We start from the raw sequence: 25,271 nt of genomic DNA on the forward strand, positions 1-25,271 counted from the left end.
TTTCAAGAACTCCCTTCTTCTGAGGCGTCCCATTGTTCACAGGATTCCTCTCAAAGGTGTACATGAACTGGTTATTTGCAACCATTTCAATGAGTTTCTGAGCTTCTGCAGGGGTTTTCAGATGAAGAGATCCTCCTGCAGAATGGTCCAATGACATTTTTGACAACTCAAACAGACCATCATAGAATATACACATGATGCTCCATTCTGGAAGCATGTGAGAATGACACCTTTTAATCAGTTGCTTATATCTTTCCCAAGCTTCATAGAGGGACTCTCCTTCCTTCTGTCTAAAGATTTGGATTTCCACTCTAAGCTTGCTCATCTTTTGAGGTGGAAAGAATTTGGCTAGGAAAGCACTGATCTGCTTATCCCAAGAGTTTAGGCTTTCCTTAGGTTGTGAATCCAACCATGTTCTAACTCTGTCTCTTACAGCAAATGGAAAAAGCATAAGCCTGTAGACCTCGGGATCAACTCCATTGGTCAAGACAGTGTCACAGATTTGTAAGAATTTAGCTAAAAATTGATGAGGATCTTCCATTGGAAGTCCATGAAACTTGCAATTCTGCTGCATTAGAGAAACTAATTGAGGCTTAAACTCAAAGTTGTTTGCTCCAATTGCAGGAATTGAGATGCTTCTTCCATAGAAATTGGAAGTTGGTGTAGTGAAATCACCAAGCACCTTCCTTGCATCTCCACCATTGTTATTAGGTTCGGCCATGTCTCTTTCTTTTTCGAAAATTTCTGTCAAGTCCTCTCCAGAGGGTTGTGCCTTAGCTTCCCTTAGCTTCCTCTTCAGAGTCCTTTCAGGTTCAGGATCAGCTTCAACAAAAATGTTCTTATCCTTGTTCTTGCTCATATGAAAAAAAGAAGAGAACAAAGAAAATATAGAATCCTCTATGTCACAGGATAGAGATTCCCTTATGTGAGTAGAAGAAGAGAAGAGTAGAAGAGTAGAAGAGAAGTGTTAGCAAATAAATAAATAGAAAGAGATGAGAGGGAGAAGAATTCGAATTTAATTAAAATAAAATAAAAATATTTTTGTTTTTATTAAAAAATAGTTAGAATTTGAAAATTAGGAGAAGAAATAAAATTAAAATTAAAATTTGAAACAATTAGTTAATTAAAAAGAATTTTGAAAAAGAAGTTAATGATTTTCGAAAATTAGAAAGAGAAAAGTAGTTAGATGGTTTTTGAAAAAGATAAGAATTTTAAAATCAAACAAAAAGTTAAGTGGTTAATTGAAAAAGATTTGAAAATCAGTTTTTGAAAAGATAAGAAGTTAGAAAAGATTTTGAAATTGATTTTGAAAAAGATATGATTGAAAGATATGATTGAAAATCATTTTGAAAAAGATTTGAAAAAGAAATTTAAAAAGATTTGATTTTGAAAATTGAAGTTGATTACTTGACTTATAAGAAACTAAAAGATATGATTCTAAAATTTAAAGATTGAACCTTTCTTAATAGGCAAGTAACAAACTTTAAAATTTTTTTGAATCAATCACATGAATTGTTAGTAAAGATTCTGAAATTATGAAATGAAATTAAGAAAAAAGATTTTGAAAATCATTTTTAAAATTTTCGAAAATCATAAAAGAAAATTGAAAAAGATTTGATTTTTGAAAAAGTTTTGAAAAGATAGGATTTTTAAATTGAAAATTTTGACTTGACTAATAAGAAACAACTAAATTTTAAAACTTTTTAACTAAATCAATTCAAAATTTTCGAAATTTATGAGAATAAAAAGGGAAAGATATTTTTTTGATTTTTGAATTTTTAATGAAGAAAGAGAAAAAAAAGATATCATTTTTATGTTTTTCTCTTTTTCTATTAAACAACAAAAATGAAACAACACATAATAATTTAAGATCAAAATAAAAATGCATGCAAGAACACTTTGAATGTCAAGATGAACACCAAGAACTTATTTTTGAAAATTTTTAAGAAAAGAAAAATATGCAATACACCAAACTTAAAAATTTTTAAACCTTAGACACTAATAAATTGAAAATGCATATGAAAAATAAGAAAAGACACAAAACAAGAAAATGCAAAGATCAAACAAAGAAGATCATCAAGAACAACTTGAAGATCATGAAGGACACATGCATGAATTTTCGAAAATTTTTAAGAAATTAAAAAGATGCAATTGACACCAAACTTAAAATTTGACACTAGACTTAAACAATAAACACAAAATTATTTTTGGTTTTATGATTTTATTAATTTTTTTTGTATTTTTCGAAAATTATTTTGGAAAAGAAAATAAAGATTTCAAAATTTTTAATAAGAATTCCAGGAATCATGCAATGTTAGTCTAAAGCTCCGGTCCAGGAATTAGACATGGTTTACTAGCCAGCCAAGCTTTCAGTGAAAGCTTCGGTCCAAAACACTAGACATGGCCAATGGCTAGACAAGCATTAGCAGATCATTACATACAACAGCTAAATTGCTGAGAAAGACAAATAAGCTCTTCTAAGGATAAGTGAAACCTCGGTCCAAAAGATTAGACATGGCTTAACAGCCAGCCAGGATTCAACATATCTCATGAAACTCTAGAATTCATTCTTAAAAATTCTGAAGAATAAAATAGAAATTGTTTTTTTGAAAAATTTTTTTGAAAATAAAAAGCTTTAAAAATAAAATAAAATTACCTAATCTGAGCAACAAGATGAACCGTCAGTTGTCCAAACTCGAACAATCCTCGGCAACGGCGCCAAAAACTTGGTGCACAAAATTGTGATCTCAACGGCGCCAACAACTTGGTACGCACGATTGTAATCTCAACTCCTTTTCACAACTCCGCACAACTAACCAACAAGTGCACTAGGTCGTCCAAGTAATAAACCTTACGTGAGTAAGGGTCAATCCCACAGAGATTGTCGGCTTGAAGCAAGCTATGGTCATCCTTGTAAATCTCAGTCAGGCAGATTCAAATGGTTATGAGGTTTTGGTAATTAAAAGATAAATAGAATATAAAATAAGATAGAGATACTTATGTAATTCATTGGTGAGAATTTCAGATAAGCATATGGAGATGCTTTGTTCTTTCTGAATCTCTGCTTTCCTACTGCCTCCATTCAATCATTCATACTCCTTTCCATGGCAAGCTGTATGTTGGGGGATCACCGTTGTCAATGGCTACTGTCCGTCCTCTCAGTGAAAATGGTCCGAATGCGCTGTCACCGCACGGCTAATCAGCTGTTGGTTCTCGATCATGTTGGAATAGGATCCATTGATCCTTTTGCGTTTGTCACTACGCCCAACACTCGCGAGTTTGAAGCTCGTCACAATCATCCCATCCCAGATCCTACTCAGAATACCACAGACAAGATTTAGACTTTTCGGATCTCAAGAATGGCCGCCAATAATTCTAGCCTATACCCCGAAGGTTTTAATCTTTGATTAGAAACCCAAGAGATACACATTCAAGCTTGTTTGCATGTAGAACAGAAGTGGTTGTCAGGCACGCGTTCATATGTGAGAATGGTGATGAGTGTCACATAATCATCACATTCATCATATTCTTGTGTGCGAATGAATATCTTAGAGAAGAAATAGGCTTGAGTTGAATAGAAAAACAATAGTACTTTGCATTAATTCATGAAGAATAGCAGAGCTCCACACCATAATCTATGGTGTGTAGAAACTCCACTGTTGAAAATACATAAGTGATAATGGTCCAGGCATGGCTGAATGGCCAGCCCCCTAAACGTGATCTAGAGATCAAAAGTGATACAAAGATAGTCTCAAAAATGATCCAAAGATGTAAATACAATAGTAAAAAGTCCTATTTATACTAAACTAGTTACTAGGATTTACAAAGATAAGTAAATGATGCATAAATCCACTTCCGGGGCCCACTTGGTGTGTGCTTGGACTGAGCATTGAGCTTTACACGTGTAGAGACTTCTCTTGGAGTTAAATGCCAGGTTGCAGCCTGTTTCTGGCGTTTAACTCTGGTTTGTAACCTGTTTCTGGCGTTTAACTTCAGAATAGGGCAGGAAGTTGGCGTTTGAACGCCAGATTGCATCATCAAAACTCGGGCAAAGTATGGACTATTATATATTGCTGGAAAGCCCAGGATGTCTACTTTGCAACGCAATTTAGAGCGTGCCAATTGGGTTTCTATAGCTCCAGAATATCCATTTCGAGTGCAGGGAGGTCAGAATCCAACAGCATCTGCAGTCTTTCTTCAGCCTCTGAATCAGATTTTTGCTCAGGTCCCTCAATTTCAACCAGAAAATACTGAAATCACAGAAAAACACAAAAACTCATAGTAAAGTCCAGAAATGTGAATTTTGAATAAAAACTAATAAAAATATACTAAAAAGTAATTAAAACATACTGAAAACTACGTAAAAACAATGCCAAAAAGCGTATAAATTATCCGCTCATCAATGTTCTTATGGATTAATCCGGTCTTACTGTCTATCCAACTATGAATGATTTCTTCTATGGCAGGCTATAAGTGATCAACATCTTTATTACAAGATCGCTAATAATCCTCTAGATCTGAATCCCAGGGTTAGTGTGGATCCATTCTGATTGAGGGTGAAGCTCCTGCAGTTCATTCTCCTTAGTGATCCTACTCAAAACACGACAAAGAAGGTTGAATATTCCAGATCAGAGGATGTTGTGCCTTTGGTTCTAGCCTCTACCACAAAGACTCTAATCTCCCCATACATCGGCAGAACTGGTGTCTCGAGAAGTCCTCAGCGAAGTCGTGGATTAGCCATCTAAGAGATGAATAATCAAACTGGTGGTTCATCATTGTTCGATGAAAGACTCACTATGTACCCCTGTAGAATGAGATAACCTTCTGCCGGTTCAACGCATTCATGATGATGAAGAACGGATATACATTTTAGAATAGAGAATTAAACACGTATTGAGATAGAACAGTAGTACTTTATTAATCCATAAAACTCAGCAGAGCTCCTCCCCTCAACTTAGCAGGTTTAAAAACTCATACTGATAAAAAATACAATGCTAAACGTGTAAAGTGTCGAAAAGTTCTGAAAAGTATCTAAATTCTTAAATAAATACTAGACTAATATCTAAGGATTACATAAGAAGGTTAAAACAGTCTTTCAGTGAGAAAATCCACTTCTGGGGCCCACTTAGGGAGTGTTTGGGCTAAGCTTAATTGAGATCCACGTGCTAGGAGGCTTCTTGGGCATTGAACGCTGGCTAGGGGGTCCTTTTTGGGCGTTGAAACGCTGGCTACTCCCTTGTGGGCATTGGATGCCAGAATAGGGCAGATGGCTGGCGATGAACACCAGCTTTGGGCCTTCAATTCTGAAGCAAAGTATGAGATATTATATATTTCTAGAAAGCTCTGGATGTTATCTTTCCATAGCCATTAAGAACGCTCTATTTGGATGTTTGTAGCTCCAGAAAAGCTCTTTCGAGTGCAAGGAGGTCAGATCCTAACAACATCTACAACACTTTCTCTGTCTCTGAATCAGACTTTGCTCCAGCTCCTCAATTTCAGCCAGAAATTACCTAAAATTGCATAAAAACACACAAACTCAAATTAGAATCCAAAAATGTTAATTTTGCACTAAAACCTATGAAAACAAAATAAAACTCAAATAAAACATACTAAAAACTATATGAAAATGATGCTAAAAAGCGTATAAAATATCTGCTCATCAATATTGCCAGAAATTTCCTTTCAGATGTAATCAGTTCTTTTCGAACGAAAGAATTTTTTCAAGAACTCCTTTTTCAATGAATTCCAAATAGTCACCACATCAGCAGGTTGAGAATAAAACCATTCCTTTGCTTGCCCCTCAAGAGAGAAGGGAAAAGCAAATACCATAACGACAACTTCATCAGACCCATGTCTCCTAGCTATAGACCAAGCTAGTTGGAAATCCCTCAAGTGTCTAATAGGATCTTGGCCTGGCAATCCATGATACTTAGGCAACAAATTAATCAAACTATTCTTCAATTCAAAGTTTGGATCTAAGTTCGGATAATGTGCTTGTAGTGGTTGAAGGATAAGATCAGGTGCTCCTTGCTTATGCAAGGTAATCCCTCAAAGTTCTACCATATAATTGTCACCTGCAATATTCAGTGGTATGTCAGCAGTCCCAATAGAAGAGTAAGATGTTTCTTCGTTGAATGGGGATTCTAAACTGCTCTAAGATTGAACTAGTATTTTGGAAGGTCCCTCAAAAGAGGCTGATGCATTAGCTGTATAATCCAACCGACATCTAGCTTGCCGAATGTGAAGCAAAGTTCTTTCAAGTTCAGGATCAAATTTGGCTAAACTAAGATCCGGTTGTGACCGAGTCATTCAACTTGGACACCATAAGCTCATGCATTAAAAAGACATAAAATAAAATCAAACTAAAGCAAGAAAACTATGTACACTATCTACATATTCACATAACTAACAATAAGACACACATTACAACCATTCCCGACAACGACGCTGAAAATTTGATATGAATATTAATGTCGATTCGGATTTTCACAAATAATTCTGTTGCAAGTATAGTCCAAACTGACAAATAACTCTCAATCAAAGTTTAATTTTGGTTGTCACAAGTTCAACCCAATAAAAATAACCGAGAGTGTTACTCCCGAGTTGTCCTCACAAGAATGGGCAATTGTGTGTATCAAAGTAGGTCAAAGTTCCAGGGTTGAAAGGCATAAGCAAGAATTTAAACCAGCAAAACTTAACATACAAGAAACTTAAATAGCAAGAAATTAAATCCAAGCAATCAAAACACTATCTATGCAATTAACAATCTAACAAGCCAATGTATGAAAATAAATTGATTTTAGAACTAATTAAACAAACTAAAACAAGAATTGAGCAAGTGAAGTTTTGGGGTTTTCAAATAAGTTGCAAAAGAAAACTCCTGGCTAAGGTATGGGAATTAAGATTACTATCCTTGTCTAACAACTATATATTGACAATTATGAAGAATCAATCCCATTAAGTCTACTTCTATAATAAAAGTATGTCAAATAAGCATATTCAATATCAACTCACAAGTCCCAATCTAGCTACTAGTTGACTTAGTAGAAGATTAGTGTCAATAAGTATCAAATTGGCTAACAAGGGTTCCCAAATCATCAATTCAATGAGACCCAATGACTCAAGGTAACTCAATTTCGTTAACCTAGGCTAAGAGTATAGAAATCTATTCCATAATTAGAGAAAACAATTTATCAAATACTTGGTGAGCAAGAAAAAGAAACATCAAGTACTTGAGAAAATTAAGCACAATTAAATCTACTCACTACTAATTAGCAATGATCAGAACTCAATTAATGCATGTAAATCATGAAACCTTCAATGAATTAATAGAAATTCAAAATTAATAAGAACCCTAAACCAACAAACTAACGAAAAGTAGCTCACAAGGTTTCTAAGTAAAATTAAGCTAGAAAAACTACAATTAAAGTAACAAAAGGAAAATTCAACAATATCCAAACTAGGAATTGAGACAAAATGTAATCAAAATACACTAAAACTCTATATAGAAGGGAATTTTTCTCTCTCTAGAAATCTAGAAACAAAAACTAGCTCAAAATTAAGTAAAATGTCTGTATGCTTGTGTGTGTCTCCATTCTCCCTTCAATTCTTGGCTTTTTTTCATTCATAAAATCACGCATTTCATGTCATGTGTACGTATGTGTCATGCGCATGTGCAAGTTAAACTTTGCGCAAGTCATGCGTACGTGCAAACACCAGATCCTCAATACTTCAAATCTTCATGTTCCTTCCACTTTTGCATGCTTCCATTCCATCTTCCAAGCCATTCTTACCCTATAGATCCTGAAATCACCCAACAAACATATCACAACATCGAATAGTAATAAAAGAGAATCAAAAGTTAATATCTTTGATGCCTTAAAAGCTTGTTTTTACTCTTAAGCATAATAGGAAGAATTCTTAAAACCATGCTATTTTAGTGAATAAATGTAAAAAAAGTTGATAAAATCTACCAAATTTAACACAAGATAAACCATAAAACTATTGTTTATTACTAGTCCTGTACAGTTAAATCTTAAAAGAAAACATACTTTGTTAAAAGTTGTTCTAATCCCAATTATATGTCCTTTATTCAAAATTAGAGTGATTGAAAATCATGTATGTATCGCATACTAATTGAACCACTATACGTAGCCAAATTCAAATAGTGATGTGAAAGAGTTTTCAAACTTTGATTCAAATATCAAATTTTCAATTATATAAAAAGAATCCAAGAAGAATTAGCTTACCTTTCGATCCACTAATTCGAATGAAGAACGAATAACTCAATCGTGAAATAGATCAATGCAAGACTTCAAAATAAAATAAACATAGATTAATTATCTGTAGAAAACATAAACAGAGCTCCTAACCCTTTGACAGAGAATTAGTTACCCATGAAGAAGTAAGAAAAACAAGAAGAAGAGGAGTAGTTCGAGGACTTGATAATCTTCTTGTGAACTACACTCACTTATTTATAGCCTAATTCTAGAATTTCAAGCTATCCTAATCTTATCTCTCGAAGAGAAAAATAAGATAACCACTTATCTTCCGAAGAGGAAAATAAGATAACTACTTACTGACTCTTATTCAAATTCAAAAACCAATAATTTAAATCAAATCTTAACAACAAAACTCCTTATGTTTCTAAAAAGAATTAATAACTAATCTTCTAGAGTCTTCAATATTCTAGATGTGAATAAGACTTCTAATGATATGGATAATTAGTCTTGGGCCTTAATTGTTAAATTCAAGAGTTATAATTGCCTTTAAACCAAGCTTGTATTAAGGGAATTGGGCATGGAAAGCCCAATTTTCCATCTTCAAGAGGGGTCCACGCCAGGCGTTGACTTGGCATGCATGAGGGACGCCGGTAGAGGTGAAGAACCAAGAGGGGCGCCAGGCGTGGGTTATGTGCTGCCGGGCCTAGGGAATGACTACAGGGTGTGCTTCCGTGCATATTGGCGTGCCTCCTGTGCGCTGGTGTGCTTCATTCCCTAGGGCATGCTTTTGTTGCTTTAGGCCACGCTTTTGATATTTTTGAGTTTTTTTCTTTGTATTCTTGATTGTTTTTAAACCAAAAATTTCTAAAATTATTAAAACACTAACACAACTCTAAATATTTGATTAATTATTAATTTCTATGAGAAAATATAAGGAATTTAATTAAAACTTAAGAAAAATATATGAAAAAGTACCCTAAATCTGTAAGGTTGGCACATGAAGTATTAGAGAATGTTTTGGTAAAGGTGGAAAAATTCTTGCTCCTGACAGATTTTGTAATTCTTAACATGGAGGAGGATGATAACTTCTCCATTATTCTAGGAAGACCATTCTTAGCCACTGGGTGAATTAATACTGAGAGTGCACAATGAGCAGTTGGTATTCCATGTCTTCAAAGTCACACAACACTCCAATGAAGAGGGGAGTTGCATGAAAACTGAGTCTACTGATCAAATTCTCCAAGAACCACCTGATGATCCAAGACAGAAAATGCAGTCCAAGTCTTCTGTGATGGAAGGCAATAAAATTTTTCCTGACATCCAATCTAAGTTTGGTGTTAGACGTGCTGCATCAATTCCGAAGGTGGCTGCCAAGAAGAAAGTTCCTAGGGGTTGGAGAAAAAAAAGATCTCCACTGAAGATTTCTCCCCTGGATTGAAAGTTGTATTGACCTACCATCCAATACTGCCATATACAGTTAAAGAATTCTCTCTCTTGAGCATGTTGAGTTGATTCATGAGGACACAGGGAGAAAATTTACAGTGAGATGGGAGAAACTGAAGCAATATGATCAATCTTCTCCTTAATGGCAGGAGTGAACCGTCAAGCTAGTGACGTTAAAGAAGAGCTTGTTGGGAGGCAACCCAACACCTTTAGTATCCTTTAGTTATCTTTTACTCTTCGTATTTTATTTATTTTATTTCTATATCTCATACTTTTCCTTGTTATTAACTGTATTTGAGTCAAGTATTTTAATTAAAACAAGAACAAGGGCATTTGGAACGGGGCTGGGAGCTCTTAAGAGGTGAAACTAGATTCAAACGGCTGGGCGCTAAACGCCGAGACCTGGTGTTTAGTGATGCGTGAGCATTTTTCCTATCTTTTCCTAGTGAATTTGCATTTAAATTGCTGAGTTTAATCAAGAATTAATTATCTTTTAGCCACTATGGATGCTAATTTGAGTCTTGTGCATATCTATTTATTTTAAGTAGCATTTGGTTGGATTTGATGGAGTTTCTGCAGAGAAAGAGAAGAAACCAAGGAGCTGACCAGCGAGGAGCGACGCGTGCACGTGATTTGGAGCTGTCCATGGTGACGCGTGCGTGTACCTGACGCGTACGCGTGAAAAGCGAAGTTGCACAGCGATGTGTGTGCGTACCTGACGCGTACACATGACACGCGAAGAAGATCAGCGACTCGTACGCGTGACTGACGCGTACACGTGACATGCACCACGTGCAAAATTCACAGAAAATGCTGGGGGCGATTTCAGGCCAAGTTTCAACCCAGTTTTCGGCCCAGAAACACAGACTAGAGCCAGAGGATAGTAGAAACTCAAGGGAGATTTACACAAAAATGGTTATGCCCACTCCAAGTTAGGCGTGGACCCTACGAAGCAAGTGGTCCCCATCCATCAATTGAAGACATGCTGATTGTTTTAGTTAATTCTGATTTAAACTTTAATTTTTATTTTAAAGTAGGAAAAGATATTATTCCACGGGAGATTCCATTCCACGACTACCAAAATACATTTTATCAGAATTCTTATTTTTCTCTCTGCACCATGAGCAACTAAACCTCCATTGTTAAGGTCAGGAGCTCTATTTATTGTATGGATTGATAATATTATTTTTCTATTTTAATTCATGTATTGATTTATATTTCAAGAATTGTTTTCGTTCTTTATTTTATGAATTTGGGTGGAACGGAAGTATGACCCTCTTTCTAATTTAGTTCTTGTATAACTTGGAAAAGCTCTTTACTTGAACAACAGCTTGAAAACAATTTCTCCTTTATTCTAATTATCTGGACTTAACGGGATACATGACATATAATTCTCTTCTATTTGGGTAATTAGGATTTCTGTGGCATATAAACTAGAATTGAACTTCACCCTCTAATTGGAATTAAGTGACCAAGGAATTGGCAATTGATGAATTTTAGAGGAGACTAGAAAGGTCTAAGGAATTAGGGTCTAGTCACATATAGTTTGCCATGAATTAAATCTTGCATGATTAAAATAGTTAATAAGAAAAGTCAATCCAGAAAATAGATAACTCTGAAACCTTAACTGCCTTCTCCATACTTTATTCCTAGCTTATTTACTTGCCTTTCTTTAATATTCTTTCTATTGTTTAATGTCTTTGAACTCTCAAACACTATTTTCTGTTTGCCTAACTAAGTAAATCAATTAACCATTGTTGTTTAGTCCATCAATCCTCGTGGGATCGACCCTCACTCACCTGAGGTATTACTTGGTACCACCCGGTGCACTTGCCGGCTAGTTTGTAATTAGAAATTCCGCACCAAGTTTTTGGCGCCGCTGCCAGGGATAGTGGTGAGTATTCCCGCCTGTCACGCGGGTGTCCCGGGGATTGACTGTGATTAACAACTATCGGTTGTTTGATTACTTTGATTAGGCGTTTTAATTTTAGTTTTATTTAAATTTTGTTTTATTATTTTCGAAAAAAAATATATAAATAAATAATTAGTATTAATATTTTTCCTACTTTCTGAAATTAAGTTTGGTGTCCCATATTTATTTTTTTATTTTAATCTTTCTGGTTTATTTTTCTATTAATTTTGAATTCTTCTGTCTTAATTTTACCTATAATTTTCGAGATTTATTTATTTTATTTTTTTAGTATTTCTATTTTATTATTTTACACAAGTTACCTCACTGGGAGTTCTCTGCACTCTGATGTAGAGAATCCCATCTTTTCTTGTCTTCTGTCTGTTTATGAGCAGGAACAGGGATAAGGAACCTCTGTTAGACTTTGATTCTGAACCTGAAAGGACTTGTAGGCGACGTTTACAACAAGCAAGACTTTATAAGGCTGCAGAGTCCACTATAAATCCTAATAATGCTGTTAATGCCAATGTGGTAAATCTGAATGGGGATGAGCAACAAAGGAGAGTGCTTGGTTCTTATTCTGCCCCTACTGTGGATCTTTATGGAAAGAGCATTGTGGTGCCTCCTATAGCTGCAAACAACTTTGAGTTGAAGCCACAATTGGTCACCCTGGTGCAACAAAATTGCCAGTATCATGGACTTCCTCATGAAGATCCAAATCAATTTATATATGATTTTCTGCAGATTTGTGATACTGTGAAGACAAATGGAGTGAACTCTGAGGTGTATAGACTCATGCTCTTTCCGTTTGCTCTGAGGGATAAAGCAAAACTATGGCTAGATTCCCAACCAAAGGAGAGTTTGGATACTTGGAACAAGGTTGTTACTGAGTTTCTTACTAAATTTTTCCCACCAAAGAAGCTGACTAAGCTTAGGTTGGAGGTTCAGACTTTCAGGCAGAAGGAGGGTGAAACTCTTTATGAAGCTTGGGAGAGATACAAGCTACTGACTAGGCAATGCCCTCCGGACATTTTCTCCAAATGGACCCAACTAGATATTTTTTATGAAGGCTTGGGTGAGATATCCAAGATGAGCTTAGATAATTCTGCAGGTGGTTCATTGCACAAGAAGAAGACACCAGAGGAGACTATTGAGCTTATTGAATTGGTTTCTAGCAACTAATATTTATATTCATCTAACAGAAATCCTGTGAACTCTGAGGCTCCTTAGAAGAAGGGTGTTATGGAAGTAGAAGCTCTTAATGCTCTTCTTGCTCATAACAAGCTTATGTCTCAGCAAATAAATCTACTTACTCAGCAGATGGGTGGCATGCAAGTCTTGGCTATCAACACCCAAAACCCACCTCAAGAGGCCTCCTATGACATGGCAGGTAACTTTGTGCAAAATGATAATTATGATTATGCTCAATCCTCTTCTAAACAGGTCAATTACATGGGGAGTGGTCCTAGGAATCCTAACAATGATCCATATTCTAAGACATACAATCAGAGGTGGAGAAATCACCCAAATTTTGGATAGAGGGACCAACCTCAGAGACCTCAAAACTTCAACAATAATTCTCAGGGCGGCTTCCAACAGAACAATTACAATAACTACCAATTTTAGTCTCAGCAGCAACAACCACCTCAGCAGGCAAACTCTAAATCCCAAGAAGATTCTAATTGGGAGATGATGAGGAGTTTTATGCAGGAAACCAGAGCCTCCATTAGAAACTTGGAAGTACAAATGGGACAACTGAGCAAGCAAATACCTGAGAGGTCTGTAAGTACATTTCCAGGTGATACAGTGGTGAACCCAAGAGAAGATTGCAAGATTATTCAATTGAGAAGTGGTAAAGTAGCTGGCTCTGAGACCAAGACCAATGAAGAGCTAGTTGAAAAGGAAGCTCCAGAGGAGAAGAAGGGAGAAGTGGAGCATGCCCCTCCAAAACGTGCAGACAACTCGTTCCCTAACTCTCTTGACACTTATCCCACCTTACCAAAGGCTCCTGAATACAAGCCAAAAATGACATACCCTCAGAGGCTTTAGAAGGCTTCCAAAGAAAAGCAATTTTCTAAATTCCTAGATGTCTTCAAGAAACTATAGATCAACATTCCTTTTGTAGAGGCTTTTGAGCAAATGTCTCTCTATGCAAAGTTTATGAAAGAATTGTTAACCCACAAGAGGAATTGGAAGGAACAAGAGACAGTGGTGTTAACCAAGGAATGTAGTGCCATTATTCAACACAACCTTTATGAGAAGATGCCAGACCCAGGGAGCTTTGTCCTTCCTTGCACCATTGGAGATGTCACCATTCAGAGAGCTTTATGTGATCTTGGAGCTAGTATCAATTTAATGCCACTTTCAATGATGAAAAAGCTTCAAATTGAGGAGGTAAAACCCACTCATATTTCTCTTCAACTTGCTGATCTTTCTATTAAATTACCTGTGGGTGTGGTTGAGGATTTACTTGTTAAAGTAGGACCATTTATTTTCCCTGTTGATTTTGTTATATTGCACATGGAAGAGGAGGTAAAATCCTCTATTATACTTGGTAGACCCTTTTTAGCTACAGGTAGAGCTCTGATTGATGTGCAAAAGGGTGAATTAACCCTGAGGGTCAATGAAGAACAGGTGGTCCTTAATGTTTTTGAAGCTCTCAAGCACCCTAATGATTCTGAAGGGTGTATGAAAATAGATGTTTTTGAACCACTTGTTCAAGAGGTACTAAAAGATGAGGTGCTTGATGACATCCTGGATCTTATTTCTGAGTATGAATTAATGGAAGTTGATAATTCACCACCCCAGAAGGCTATAGTTCACACGCCTAAAGCAGAGGAGGAAGCCCCAAGCTTGAGCTCAAACCTTTACCTCCTTCTCTGAAATATGTGTTCTTGGGTGAAAATGAATCCTATCCAGTGATTATTAGCTCTTCCCTGAAGCCTGAAGAGGAAGAGGCACTTATTTCAGTGCTCAGGAGCCATAAAAAAGCTCTTGGGTGGACCATTAGTGACTTGAAAGGAATTAGTCCAACCAAGTGTATGCACAAAATCCTCCTTGAAGATGATGCTAAACCAGTTGTGCAACCACAAAGGAGACTCAATCCAACTATGAAAGAAGTGGTCCAAAAAGAGGTAGTTCCCAAGAAAGGAGGGATGACAGTGATCAAGAATGAAAGGAATGGGATTATTCCTACAAGAATAGTCACAGGATGGAGAATGTGCATAGACTACAGGAGGCTCAAAACTGCTACAAGGAAGGATCATTTTCCCCTACCTTTCATTGATCAGATGCTTGAGAGGTTAGCTGGTCATGCTTTTTATTATTTTCTAGATGGATATTCTGGATATAATCAAATTGCAGTGGACCCTCAAGATCAAGAAAAAACAGCATTCACATGCCCATAGGAGAATGCCATTTGGACTTTGTAATGATCCAACAACTTTTCAGAGGTGTATGCTTTCAATTTTTTCTGACATGGTTGAAAAGTTCATTGAGGTATTTATGGATGACTTTTCTGTTTTTGGTAATTCTTTTGAATCTTGCCTTAAGCATTTATCTCTTGTCTTGAAATGGTGTCAAGAATCAAACCTTGTTTTGAATTGGGAAAAATGCCATTTTATGGTCACAGAAGGCGTTGTTCTTGGACACCGGATTTCAAGTAAGGGGATTGAGGTTGACAGAGCAAAGGTGGAGGTAATTGAAAAATTACCACCACCGACTAATGTTAAGGCAGTTAGGAGTTTCTTGGGTCATGTAGGATTTTATAGGAGATTTATAAAGGACTTTTCTAAAATTGCTAAACCATTGAGCAACCTGCTGGTTGTTGATGTTCCTTTTGTCTTTGATTCTGATTGTCTGTATGCTTTTGAAACTCTAAAAGCAAACCTTACCTCTGCCCCCATTATAGCTCCCTTGACTGGGATTTACCATTTGAATTATTGTGTGATGCTAGTGATTTTGCTATAGGAGCTATTTTAGGACAGAGGCATGGTAAGCTTGTACATGTTATTTACTATGCCAGTCGTGTGTTAAATGATGCCCAAAAGAATTACACAACTACAGAAAAGGAATTATTAGCTGTTGTGTATGCTGTTGATAAGTTTAGGTCCTATTTACTTGGTTCTAAGTTTATTGTTTATACTTACCATGCTGCTTTGAAGTACCTTCTAACCAAGTAGGATTCTAAACCGAGATTAATCAGATGCGTATTGCTCCTTCAGGAGTTTGATATTGAGATAAAAGACAGAAAAGCATTAGAAAATCAAGTAGCTGACCATCTCTCCAGAATTGAGCAAGAAGCAGGAGTACAACCACCCACGGCTGTGACTGAAACATTTCTAGATGAGCAATTGTTCCTCATTCAGCAGGCTCTATGGTTTGCAGACATTGCAAATTATAAGGCCATAAATTTTATCCCAAGGGAGTATAGTAGGCAACAAGTAAAGAAGCTATTGACTGATGCCAAGTACTACATTTGGGAGGAACCATACATCTTTAAAAGGTGTTCAGATGGTATCATCTGGAGATGTGTCCCAGATGAAAAAACACAGCAGATTCTTTGGCACTGTCATGGTTCTGATTATGGAAGCCACTTTGGTGGTGAAAGGACAGCTACAAAGGTCCTTCAGAGCGGGTTTTACTGGCCGACTCTCTTCAGGGACTCAAGAGAATTTTTAAAGCACTGTGACAGATGTGAAAAGGCCACGAATCTCCTTGCCAACCATGAAATGCCACAGTAGCGGATCCTTGAGGTTGAGTTATTTGATGTGTGGGGTATTGATTTCATCGGACCTTTACCACCCTCACATTCAAACAACTATATTCTAGTGGCAGTTGATTATGTGTCCAAGTGGGTGGAAGCTGTGGCTCTACCCACCAATGATGCCAAGGTGGTAATGAACTTTCTTCAAAGATATATCTTTAGCCGGTTTGGTGTCCCAAGGACACTCATTAGTGATGGAGGCAGTCACTTCTGTAACAGACAGTTGGACTCTCTTTTGCAGAGATATGGAGTCCGTCATAAAGTGGCAACTCCCTATCACCCTCAGACAAGTGGATAGGTTGAAGTTTCCAACAGGGAACTTGATGCCAGGGCATTTTGGCCAGTTTCACTGACTTTTTCTTTACTGTTTTAGGGTAGTTTCATGCATTTTCTTAGGAAATAAGCGAGTTTTGGGTAGAATTTCACTTACATCTTGATTCAAGCAAACATTGTGCACTTTACATGATTTTATGAGAATTATGCATGAATTAAATGACAAATTGGATGATGCATGTCTCATGACTTGGATTAGAACTTTGATGCACTCTACTGCTTGATTTCAGGACAAAGGAAGCAAGGAAGAACCACGTTAACAGCCACGTTAGTCTAACTAACATGACCACTAACGTGGAAAGGGAGCTAGCTTGTAACGTTAATGAGAAAAGTAATCGCCAATAACATCCTTGAAGCCATCATAGCCCACGTTAAGAGTCACGTTAACTAAGTTAACGTGAACTCTAATGTGGAAGAAGAAAATGAAGCCAACATTAGTGACACTCACCTTTGTCACTAACGTTGGACCAAGCTCATATTGGCCACGTTAAGAGCCACGTTAACTCAATTAATGTGGACTCTAACGTGGAGAAGCAAAAGAATGGCCAACGTTAGTGATACTCACCTTTGTCACTAACGTTGGACTAAGCCACTTTGAGCTACGTTAGTTGCCACGTTAACTTAGTTAACGTGGACTCTAACGTGGAGGGAGCAAAGAATCTCCAACGTTAGTGACACCCACCTTTGTCACTAACGTTGGAATGAGCCACTATGAGCAACATTAACTCCCACGTTAACTTAGTTAGCATGGAAGCTAACGTGGAGGAAAGAATGATGAGCCAACGTTAGTGACACTCGCCTTTGTCACTAACGTTGGAGATGGCTATCACTACCACGTTAGAAGCCACGCTAACCTAGTTAACGTGAACTCTAACGTGGGAAGTAGGGGTGTTTTGGAACGTTAGTGACAAAGGTAAGTGTCACTAACATTCTCGGAGATTTGGCAAGCCGACGTTAAAGGTCACGTTAGCCACACTAATGTGAACTCTAACGTAGGGGGAAGGGAGGACTCTCAACGTTATTGGAAAAGGTAAGTCCCAATAACGTGTGCGAAGGACCAAGAGACAACGTTAGTGGTCACGTTGGTGCCACTAACATTGAAGTTAACGTAGATCATCCCTGGGTTAGGAACGTTAGTGAAAAAGGTGATTGTCACTAACGTTCTCGAACCCACACTTTCACTTAACGTTAACGCCACTAACGTCCTAAGCTAAAGTCCTGGCCTGCTTCACACTTTCTCTCTGCAAGTAAAGCTAAGCCCACTGAAGAGGATAACTACTTCAAACTCAAGATCCAAAGGCCCATATCCAAGACTTGAAGAACCAACTAGAAGATCAGAAGAGTAGTATATATAGAGAGAACTTTGAACTGGAAGGGAGCTTTTTGGGCATTATTAGAATTACTCTCTGTATTTTACTTTCTCTACACTTCTAGTTTAACTTTCAGAATGTACTCTCCATCTATGCTTTATTTTCCCAGAGCTATGAACAACTAAACCCCTTTCATTGGGTTAGGGAGCTCTGTTGTAATTTGATGGATCAATAATAGTTTTCATTATCCTTCTTCTCTCTTTTCTCTTGATTTTACTAGAAAGCTTTCAATCTTCATCCAATTGAGTAGTTATCTTGGAAAAGAAGCTTTTCATACTTGGATCTCTTCTGAACCTTGGAAGAGGAATGAAGAGATCATGCTAGAATTGCTTTCTCATGTTGGACCAAATTGGGGTTTGGACGGATATGGTGACGTATAATTCTCCTAATACTTTGATTTGGAAATACATGTGGTATAATCAGTGGCCACACTTCATCTCTTCTCATGAGTAATTAGACCAAGGAATTGGCTATCGATCTGATTTGAGAGATTGAATTACCAAGGAATTGGAATTCAATCACTTAAGATTGCCAAGGAGATCAATGAATGCATTGATTGAGGAAGAGATGAAAATGAACTTGATCCGGAGAATGCAACATCTCCTAAGCCCAATGAACTCCCCATTTCTGATCTTACCCATTCTCTTTACTTTCTGCTATTTACTTTCATGCTAAACTCCCCTTCCCCATTTAAGATTCTGCAATTTACCTTCCGTCATTTTTTTTCTACAATTTACTTTCTCGCCATTTAATTTCCTGCAATTCTCAACCCAATTTCTGCTTAGCTCAACTAGAACCTTCTTCCAATTAAAGTTGCTTGACCAATCAATCCCTGTGGGATTCGACCTCATTCTATTGTGAGTTTTTACTTGACGACAATTCGGTATACTTGCCGAAGGAAATTTGTTGAGAGACAAGTTTCCGTGCATAAGAACTTAAGAGGATTCTAGAGAAGACCATCAGTGTTTCAAGAAAGGATTGGTCTAGGAAGCTTGATGATGCTCTCTGGGCATACCGGACAGCGTACAAGACTCCCATTGGCATGTCCCTTTATCAGTTGGTCTATGGCAAAGCCTGTCACTTGCTAGTTGAGCTGGAGCATAAAGCTTACTGGGCAATCAGGTATCTGAATCTTGATTCAGAAGCTGCAGGAATTAAGTGAATGCTTCAGTTGAATGAGCTTGATGAATTCAGATATTCAGCCTATGAGAATGCCAAGCTCTATAAGGAGAGAACCAAGCTACTGCATGACAAGAAGATTGCCATCAGAGTCTTTGAGCCAGGACACAGAGTACTTCTGTCTAATTCATGGCTCAAACTCTTTCCCAGGAAGCTGAAATCCCGGTGGTCAGGACTGTTTGTGGTTACCAGAGTTTCACCATATGGTTATGAGGAAATACAGGAAGAGAATTCTGATAGAAAATTTACAGTGAATGGCCAGAGGTTGAAGCACTATCTTGGAGGCGAGATCGATCGCTAGAGGTCCGCTAATCTGCTGAATTAGCAGAAATGACCGTCAAGCTAGTGACGTTAAAGAAGCGCTTATCGGGAGGCAACCCGATAATTTCGTATCCTTAGTTATTTTTCATAGTAGTCATTTTCTTACTTCTTTGATTTTTATTCAGTTTTTACTGTTTTTCTGATCATGCAGCTATTTTATAACAAGAACCGAACACTTCAGGCGACATAGTTAAAAAAAAAACGAGCACACGACGCGCAAGCGTCGCTGATGCATACGCGTCATATGTGTGTGCGTGAAAAATAAAAAGTGAATAGAGAGTTGAGCAGGAGTAGCGCTGAAACTGTGCTTGGCGCACAAACAATACCACGCGCACGCGTACCTCACGCGTGCGTGTCATTTGCACTTTTTGCCATCCACGCGTACGCGTGACCCTGAAAATCGGTGTCTATGAATGTTTGGGCAGAGAGTTGTGTTGGCTTGGGGCTGAAAGTGTGCTGGTAGCACAAATTTGATCACACGTACGCATCCCTGATGCGTGCGCGTCCTTTGCACAGATGGCCACCCACGCGTACGCGTACAGAGAGTTACGCGTGGACGCGGCTGCCTTCGCGCGATTCGCACAATTCATGGGCACGCTTACGCCTGCCTGTCGCTCACGCGTCATTAAGAAAATCGCGCGACCCACGCGTAGGCGTGATGTACGCGTACGCGTCACATGCGCCATCCAGTTTTTTATTTTCTTCTCTCTCCCTCTCAAATCCTAATTCTCTTTTATTCTTCTTTCATCTTACTATTTGTTTTTGTTTTCAGTTCTTCTTTGCTTGAGGACAAGCAAACATTTAAGTTTGGTGTTGTCGCTTCGCTTATGGCTTATCTATTTATTTTAATAGCACCAAAGAAGATGAATGTTCTTCATGGAGGAATGAGATGACCACTAGAAAAACTGAGGTGGTTGAGTTCTTTTCATTCTTTTTCTCTTCCGTTCTTATTTTGTTATTTTCTATTTTCTGTTGCTTTGGTTGCCTGCATAATCTTTAGTATTTTCATTTCTTAGAATTAGTTTCATTCTATTATGTGTCTCATGTACTGCTTACTGAACTTGAATCTAAAAAGAAAAAGAAAAAGAAGTGATATATTGCATGAGAAATTGAGTTTATATTGAAGAGTAGTCTTATTCACTTAAATGTGGTGGTATTTTCTGTGACTCTGAATGCATGACATGAACAGTGCATATTTAAATTTGAATCAAAGAATGTTGATGTACAAGGAACATGGATTTAGAGAATTATTATGACTTCTCTGAAATAAACAAAAATTTAATCCTTGAAGCAAAAGAGACAGCAAAAAAAATAAAAATAAAAATAAAAATAAAAATAAAAAAGCAAGGTCCAAGGCTCTGAGCATCAATGACTAGGGAGGTCAGACATGATTAAAAGCTCAAAGAGTTGTTTTTCTAGTCACATGCTTGTGGTGTTCTTGTGTCAAGTAATCCTTGAGACAAAATATTTAGAGTCAAGATCAATTGTAATTAACAGAGTATGCCAAAGGCTTTGAGCACCACTGTCTGGGAGTAACTGAAAGAAAAATCATAACTTCAAAGAAGTTCCCCAGTTAAGTGCTTGTGGTGTTTCTGTGTCAAGTAAAACTTGAGACAAAATATTTAAAGTCACGGCTAGGCTCAAGGTGCAAAGCACCAAAGAAAAGAAAAAAATTGATGTGTTCAAGGGTTAAATCGAGTTACAAAAGATCAGAGAATTCATAATATGAACCAGATTCTAATTCCGAATGACAATAACATTCTTCTGATTCAAAGGAAAGTGAGATGCCAGAACTATTCAAGATTGCAGTTGTAAACTCCACTATAAGAAGAGACATGAGCTTAATCAAACTTTTATTCTCATGCAAATTCACATCCTAAGCCAATATTATTTTGGTTCCTTGACGACAAGAAACAATTCAAGTTTGGTGTTGTGATGTGTGAGCATCTTTCCTATCTTTTCCTAGTGAATTTGCATTTAAATTGTTGAGTTTAATCAAGAATTAATTATCTTTTAGCCACTATGGATGCTACCTTGAGTCTTGTGCAATTCTGTTTATTTTAGGTAGCATTTGGTTGGATTTGATGGAGTTTCTGCAGAGAAAGAGAAGAAACCAAGGAGCTGACCAGCGAGGAGCGACGCGTGCACGTGCCTGACGCGTACGCGTGATTTGGAGCTGTCCATGGTGACGCGTGCGCGTACCTGATGCGTACGCATGAAAAGCGAAGTTGCACAGCGATGCATGTGCGTACTTGACGCGTACGCGTGACACGCGAAGAAGATCAGCGATGCGTACGCGTTACTGATGCATACGCGTGATATGCACCACGTGCATAATTCGCAGAAAACGCTGGGCACGATTTCAGGCCAAGTTTCGACCCAGTTTTCGGCCCAGAAACACAGACTAGAGCCAGGGAATAGCAGAGACTCAAGGGAGATTCACACAAGAATGGTTATTCCCACTCCAAGTTAGGCGTGGACCCTACGAAGCAAGTGGTCCCCATCCATTAATTGAAGACATGCTGATTGCTTTAATTAATTCTGATTTAAACTTTAATTTTTATTTTAAAGTAGGAAAAGATATTATTTTAGTTTTAGAAGATAGATTTTAAATTAATTAGGATTAGATATAAAAATGGACTGGAATTATTCCACGCGAGATTTCATTCCACGACTACCAAAATACATTTTATTAGAATTCTTATTTTTCTCTCTGCACCATGAGCAACTAAACCTCCATTGTTAAGGTCAGGAGCTCTATTTATTCTATGGATTGATAATATTATTTTTCTATTTTAATTCATGTATTGATTTATATTTCAAGAATTGTTTTCGTTCTTTATTTTATGAATTTGGGTGGAACGGAAGTATGACCCTCTTTCTAATTGAGTTCTTGTATAACTTGGAAAAGCTCTTTACTTGAACAACAGCTTGAAAACAATTTCTCCTTTATTCTAATTATCTGGACTTAACGGAATACGTGATATATAATCCTCTTATATTTGGGTAATTAGGATTTCTGTGGCATATAAACTAGAATTGAACTTCACCATCTAATTGGAATTAAGTGACCAAGGAATTGGCAATTGATGAATTTTAGAGGAGACTAGAAAGGTCTAAGGAATTAGGGTATAGTCACATATAGTTTGCCATGAATTAAATCTTGCATGATTAAAATAGTTAATAAGAAAAGTCAATCCAGAAAATAAATAACTCTGAAACCTTAACTGCCTTCTCCATACTTTACTCCCAGCTTATTTACTTGCCTTTTTTAATATTCTTTCTATTGTTTAATGTCTTTGAACTCTCAAACACTATTTTCTGTTTGCCTAACTAAGTAAATCAATTAACCATTGTTGCTTAGTCCATCAATCCTCGTGGGATCGACCCTCACTCACCTGAGGTATTACTTAGTACGACCCGGTGCACTTGCCGGTTAGTTTGCGATTAGAAATTCCGCACCATTTAGCGCCAGGGCACATGCACAAGGGAGAATCTCCTCTAGACACCTGGCGCTTAGCGCCGGCTCTGGGCATCTAGCGCCAGGGGTGTTAAATTGGTGCAAAATGATGTTGGAGGGTTGGCATTTGGCACGGCCCTGGGCGTTTAGCGCCAGGATTGAGAAAAAAAAGGGGGTTAGACGCTAAATGCCATGGTTTCAGTGTTTAGCACCAAGGATTCGAAAAATGAGAATTTGACTCGGGAGGGTGGTGCTAAATGCCCACATCCCGATGTTTAGCGCCGAGTATGCTAAACCCACTTCCCCTTTCATTTTTGAATTCAAACCCTCAACCAACAACCTTGATTCCCTCCCCCTTTCTTCGTTTCTCCAAACTTTTTCATTAAAAAACATTTTTCATCTATTCTTTGAACGGCGTAAACTTCACGGACCCAGTTTTCATTTAAGACATGTTTAGAAAAGTTTGGGGGTCTGGAAGCCGAGTTATGGCTCGCCGAAGTTAGGTCAAATATCAGTTTTTCTGAACAAATCTCAAACCTCTATTTTTACCAATTTCTTTTACCAAAATCAAACTTTTACCACTCAAAATGACACTAACCACATCCAACACAGCCCATATCCTATCACAACCATCCATACCTCAATTAATCATCTTTATCCAAAAAATTCCCAATTATACAAACAAAATTCTCAATTTATCAATATTCATATACCCTTATTCATTATTCTCATTCATCACCATCAAATCATCATTCATCAATATATTTTACCAACCGCAATCACATTCACGTCATGATTCATTAATCTAATCAAACATCATCAATTCTATATACATTGTCAAATAAATCACTAAACATGTTCCAAACTCATAATTCAACTTATCCTAGGTCGTCTAGCCTAAATTTTCACAAGACATTATATATTACATACAAGAAACCAAAATCATACCTTGGCCAATTTCTCCCTAAGCCTAAAGATACCTTAAATTGACACAAAACTCAGCCTCTAAGATTTTCAATCTTCAAGATTCTAGCACCCAAAGCTCCACCAAGCTTACAATATTCTCAATTGTATTTCAATTTCACATATACAATTCCTAAATACATATTATTTCATCCATATAACATTTCAATACTCAACCATAAATAATCAAGGAATTTACTAGGGTTTGAGAATCCTTACCTTATACGTGCCTTAATCGAACAAAACTCGCTAATTCCTCAAGATAATTTGACCCTAAAAATCAAACTAACCAAAAATATCAATACCCAAAACATTGAATTTTCGAAATTGGGGAAGAGAGAACTGAGAGTGAGATTGAGACTTTTTTACCAAATTGGTTATTGGACTTTGTAACGCTCGACGCGGTGAATGCGTGGCCGTAAACAGTGCGGCAATCGTGGCCGTAAATTGGTTAGGTGGATTTGAATTCAATTCAAGGGTTTTGTGTTTTCTTTTGTTCTTCCCCCCCCCCCCCTCATTACCAAGTTCCAACGTGAAATGAGAATGAATAAGGGAAAGGATGCTGAGTTCACTAAGTGTGGGTTAGATTGGGTTGGGTCTTAGGCTTGGTTTGGGCCCAGTTTGAGCGATTCGACCCATTCAGCCCAATCTTGGGGCAAAAATTTTAAAATTTGTGTTAAAAATTCATGTTTTAATTAATTTTACGTTATTAAACTATAAAATTTAATTTTATAATTTCTTTGATTAATAATTAATTTATTGGCTAATTATTCGTTAATTATGCAGGGTTTACATCCTACCCACCTAAATAAGAATTTTGCCCACAAAATTTAAATTTAGTTACCTGAGAACAAGTGTGGATAGTGATGAGTCCATATCTGACAATAAGTTTTTACTTGAATTGGACGGATTTCATCATATAAACTCACACTTAATAATCAAAAGAGCATACTTTTGTGTTTTATCCCTAAATTGGACCTAAATGTGAAAACATGCATTTTTTGTGCTTAAATTGAGTAATTTAATTCCACTTTTTTTCCATTCCATGCCATGATTTATTTTGTGAGTGATTTTTGGTGCAAAAGGCAAGAATGGATAGGCAAAAGTAGAAAGAAAGCATGCAAAAAGGGAGAACACATGAAAAAAATAAAGGAGAAGCACACACTGAAGTGTGCGTATGCACAAGTGGCGAAATCAGCAAGTGTGCGTACACATATCTGTGCTTACGCACAAATCCCAGCACGTGAATTCATTAATAAAGCACGTGGCTCACAATTTTTGGGGCTCTTTGGCCCAATTTTTGAAG

The 25,271-nt window shown here is 37.2% G+C and overlaps 1 non-coding gene across 1 annotated transcript; it reads left to right on the forward strand.

Annotated features, from left to right (window-relative positions):
- Positions 1-211: 211 nt before the first annotated feature.
- Positions 212-319, forward strand: LOC148548948 (small nucleolar RNA R71). The gene has a single exon (XR_015897927.1). It is a non-coding gene; the product is annotated as a small nucleolar RNA R71 (small nucleolar RNA).
- The last annotated feature ends 24,952 nt before the right edge of the window (positions 320-25,271 follow it).

The sequence above is a fragment of the Arachis ipaensis genome, chromosome B8, assembly GCF_059453495.1.
Source record: "Arachis ipaensis isolate K30076 ecotype BB chromosome B8, ASM5945349v1, whole genome shotgun sequence".
Lineage (NCBI taxonomy): Eukaryota > Viridiplantae > Streptophyta > Magnoliopsida > Fabales > Fabaceae > Arachis > Arachis ipaensis.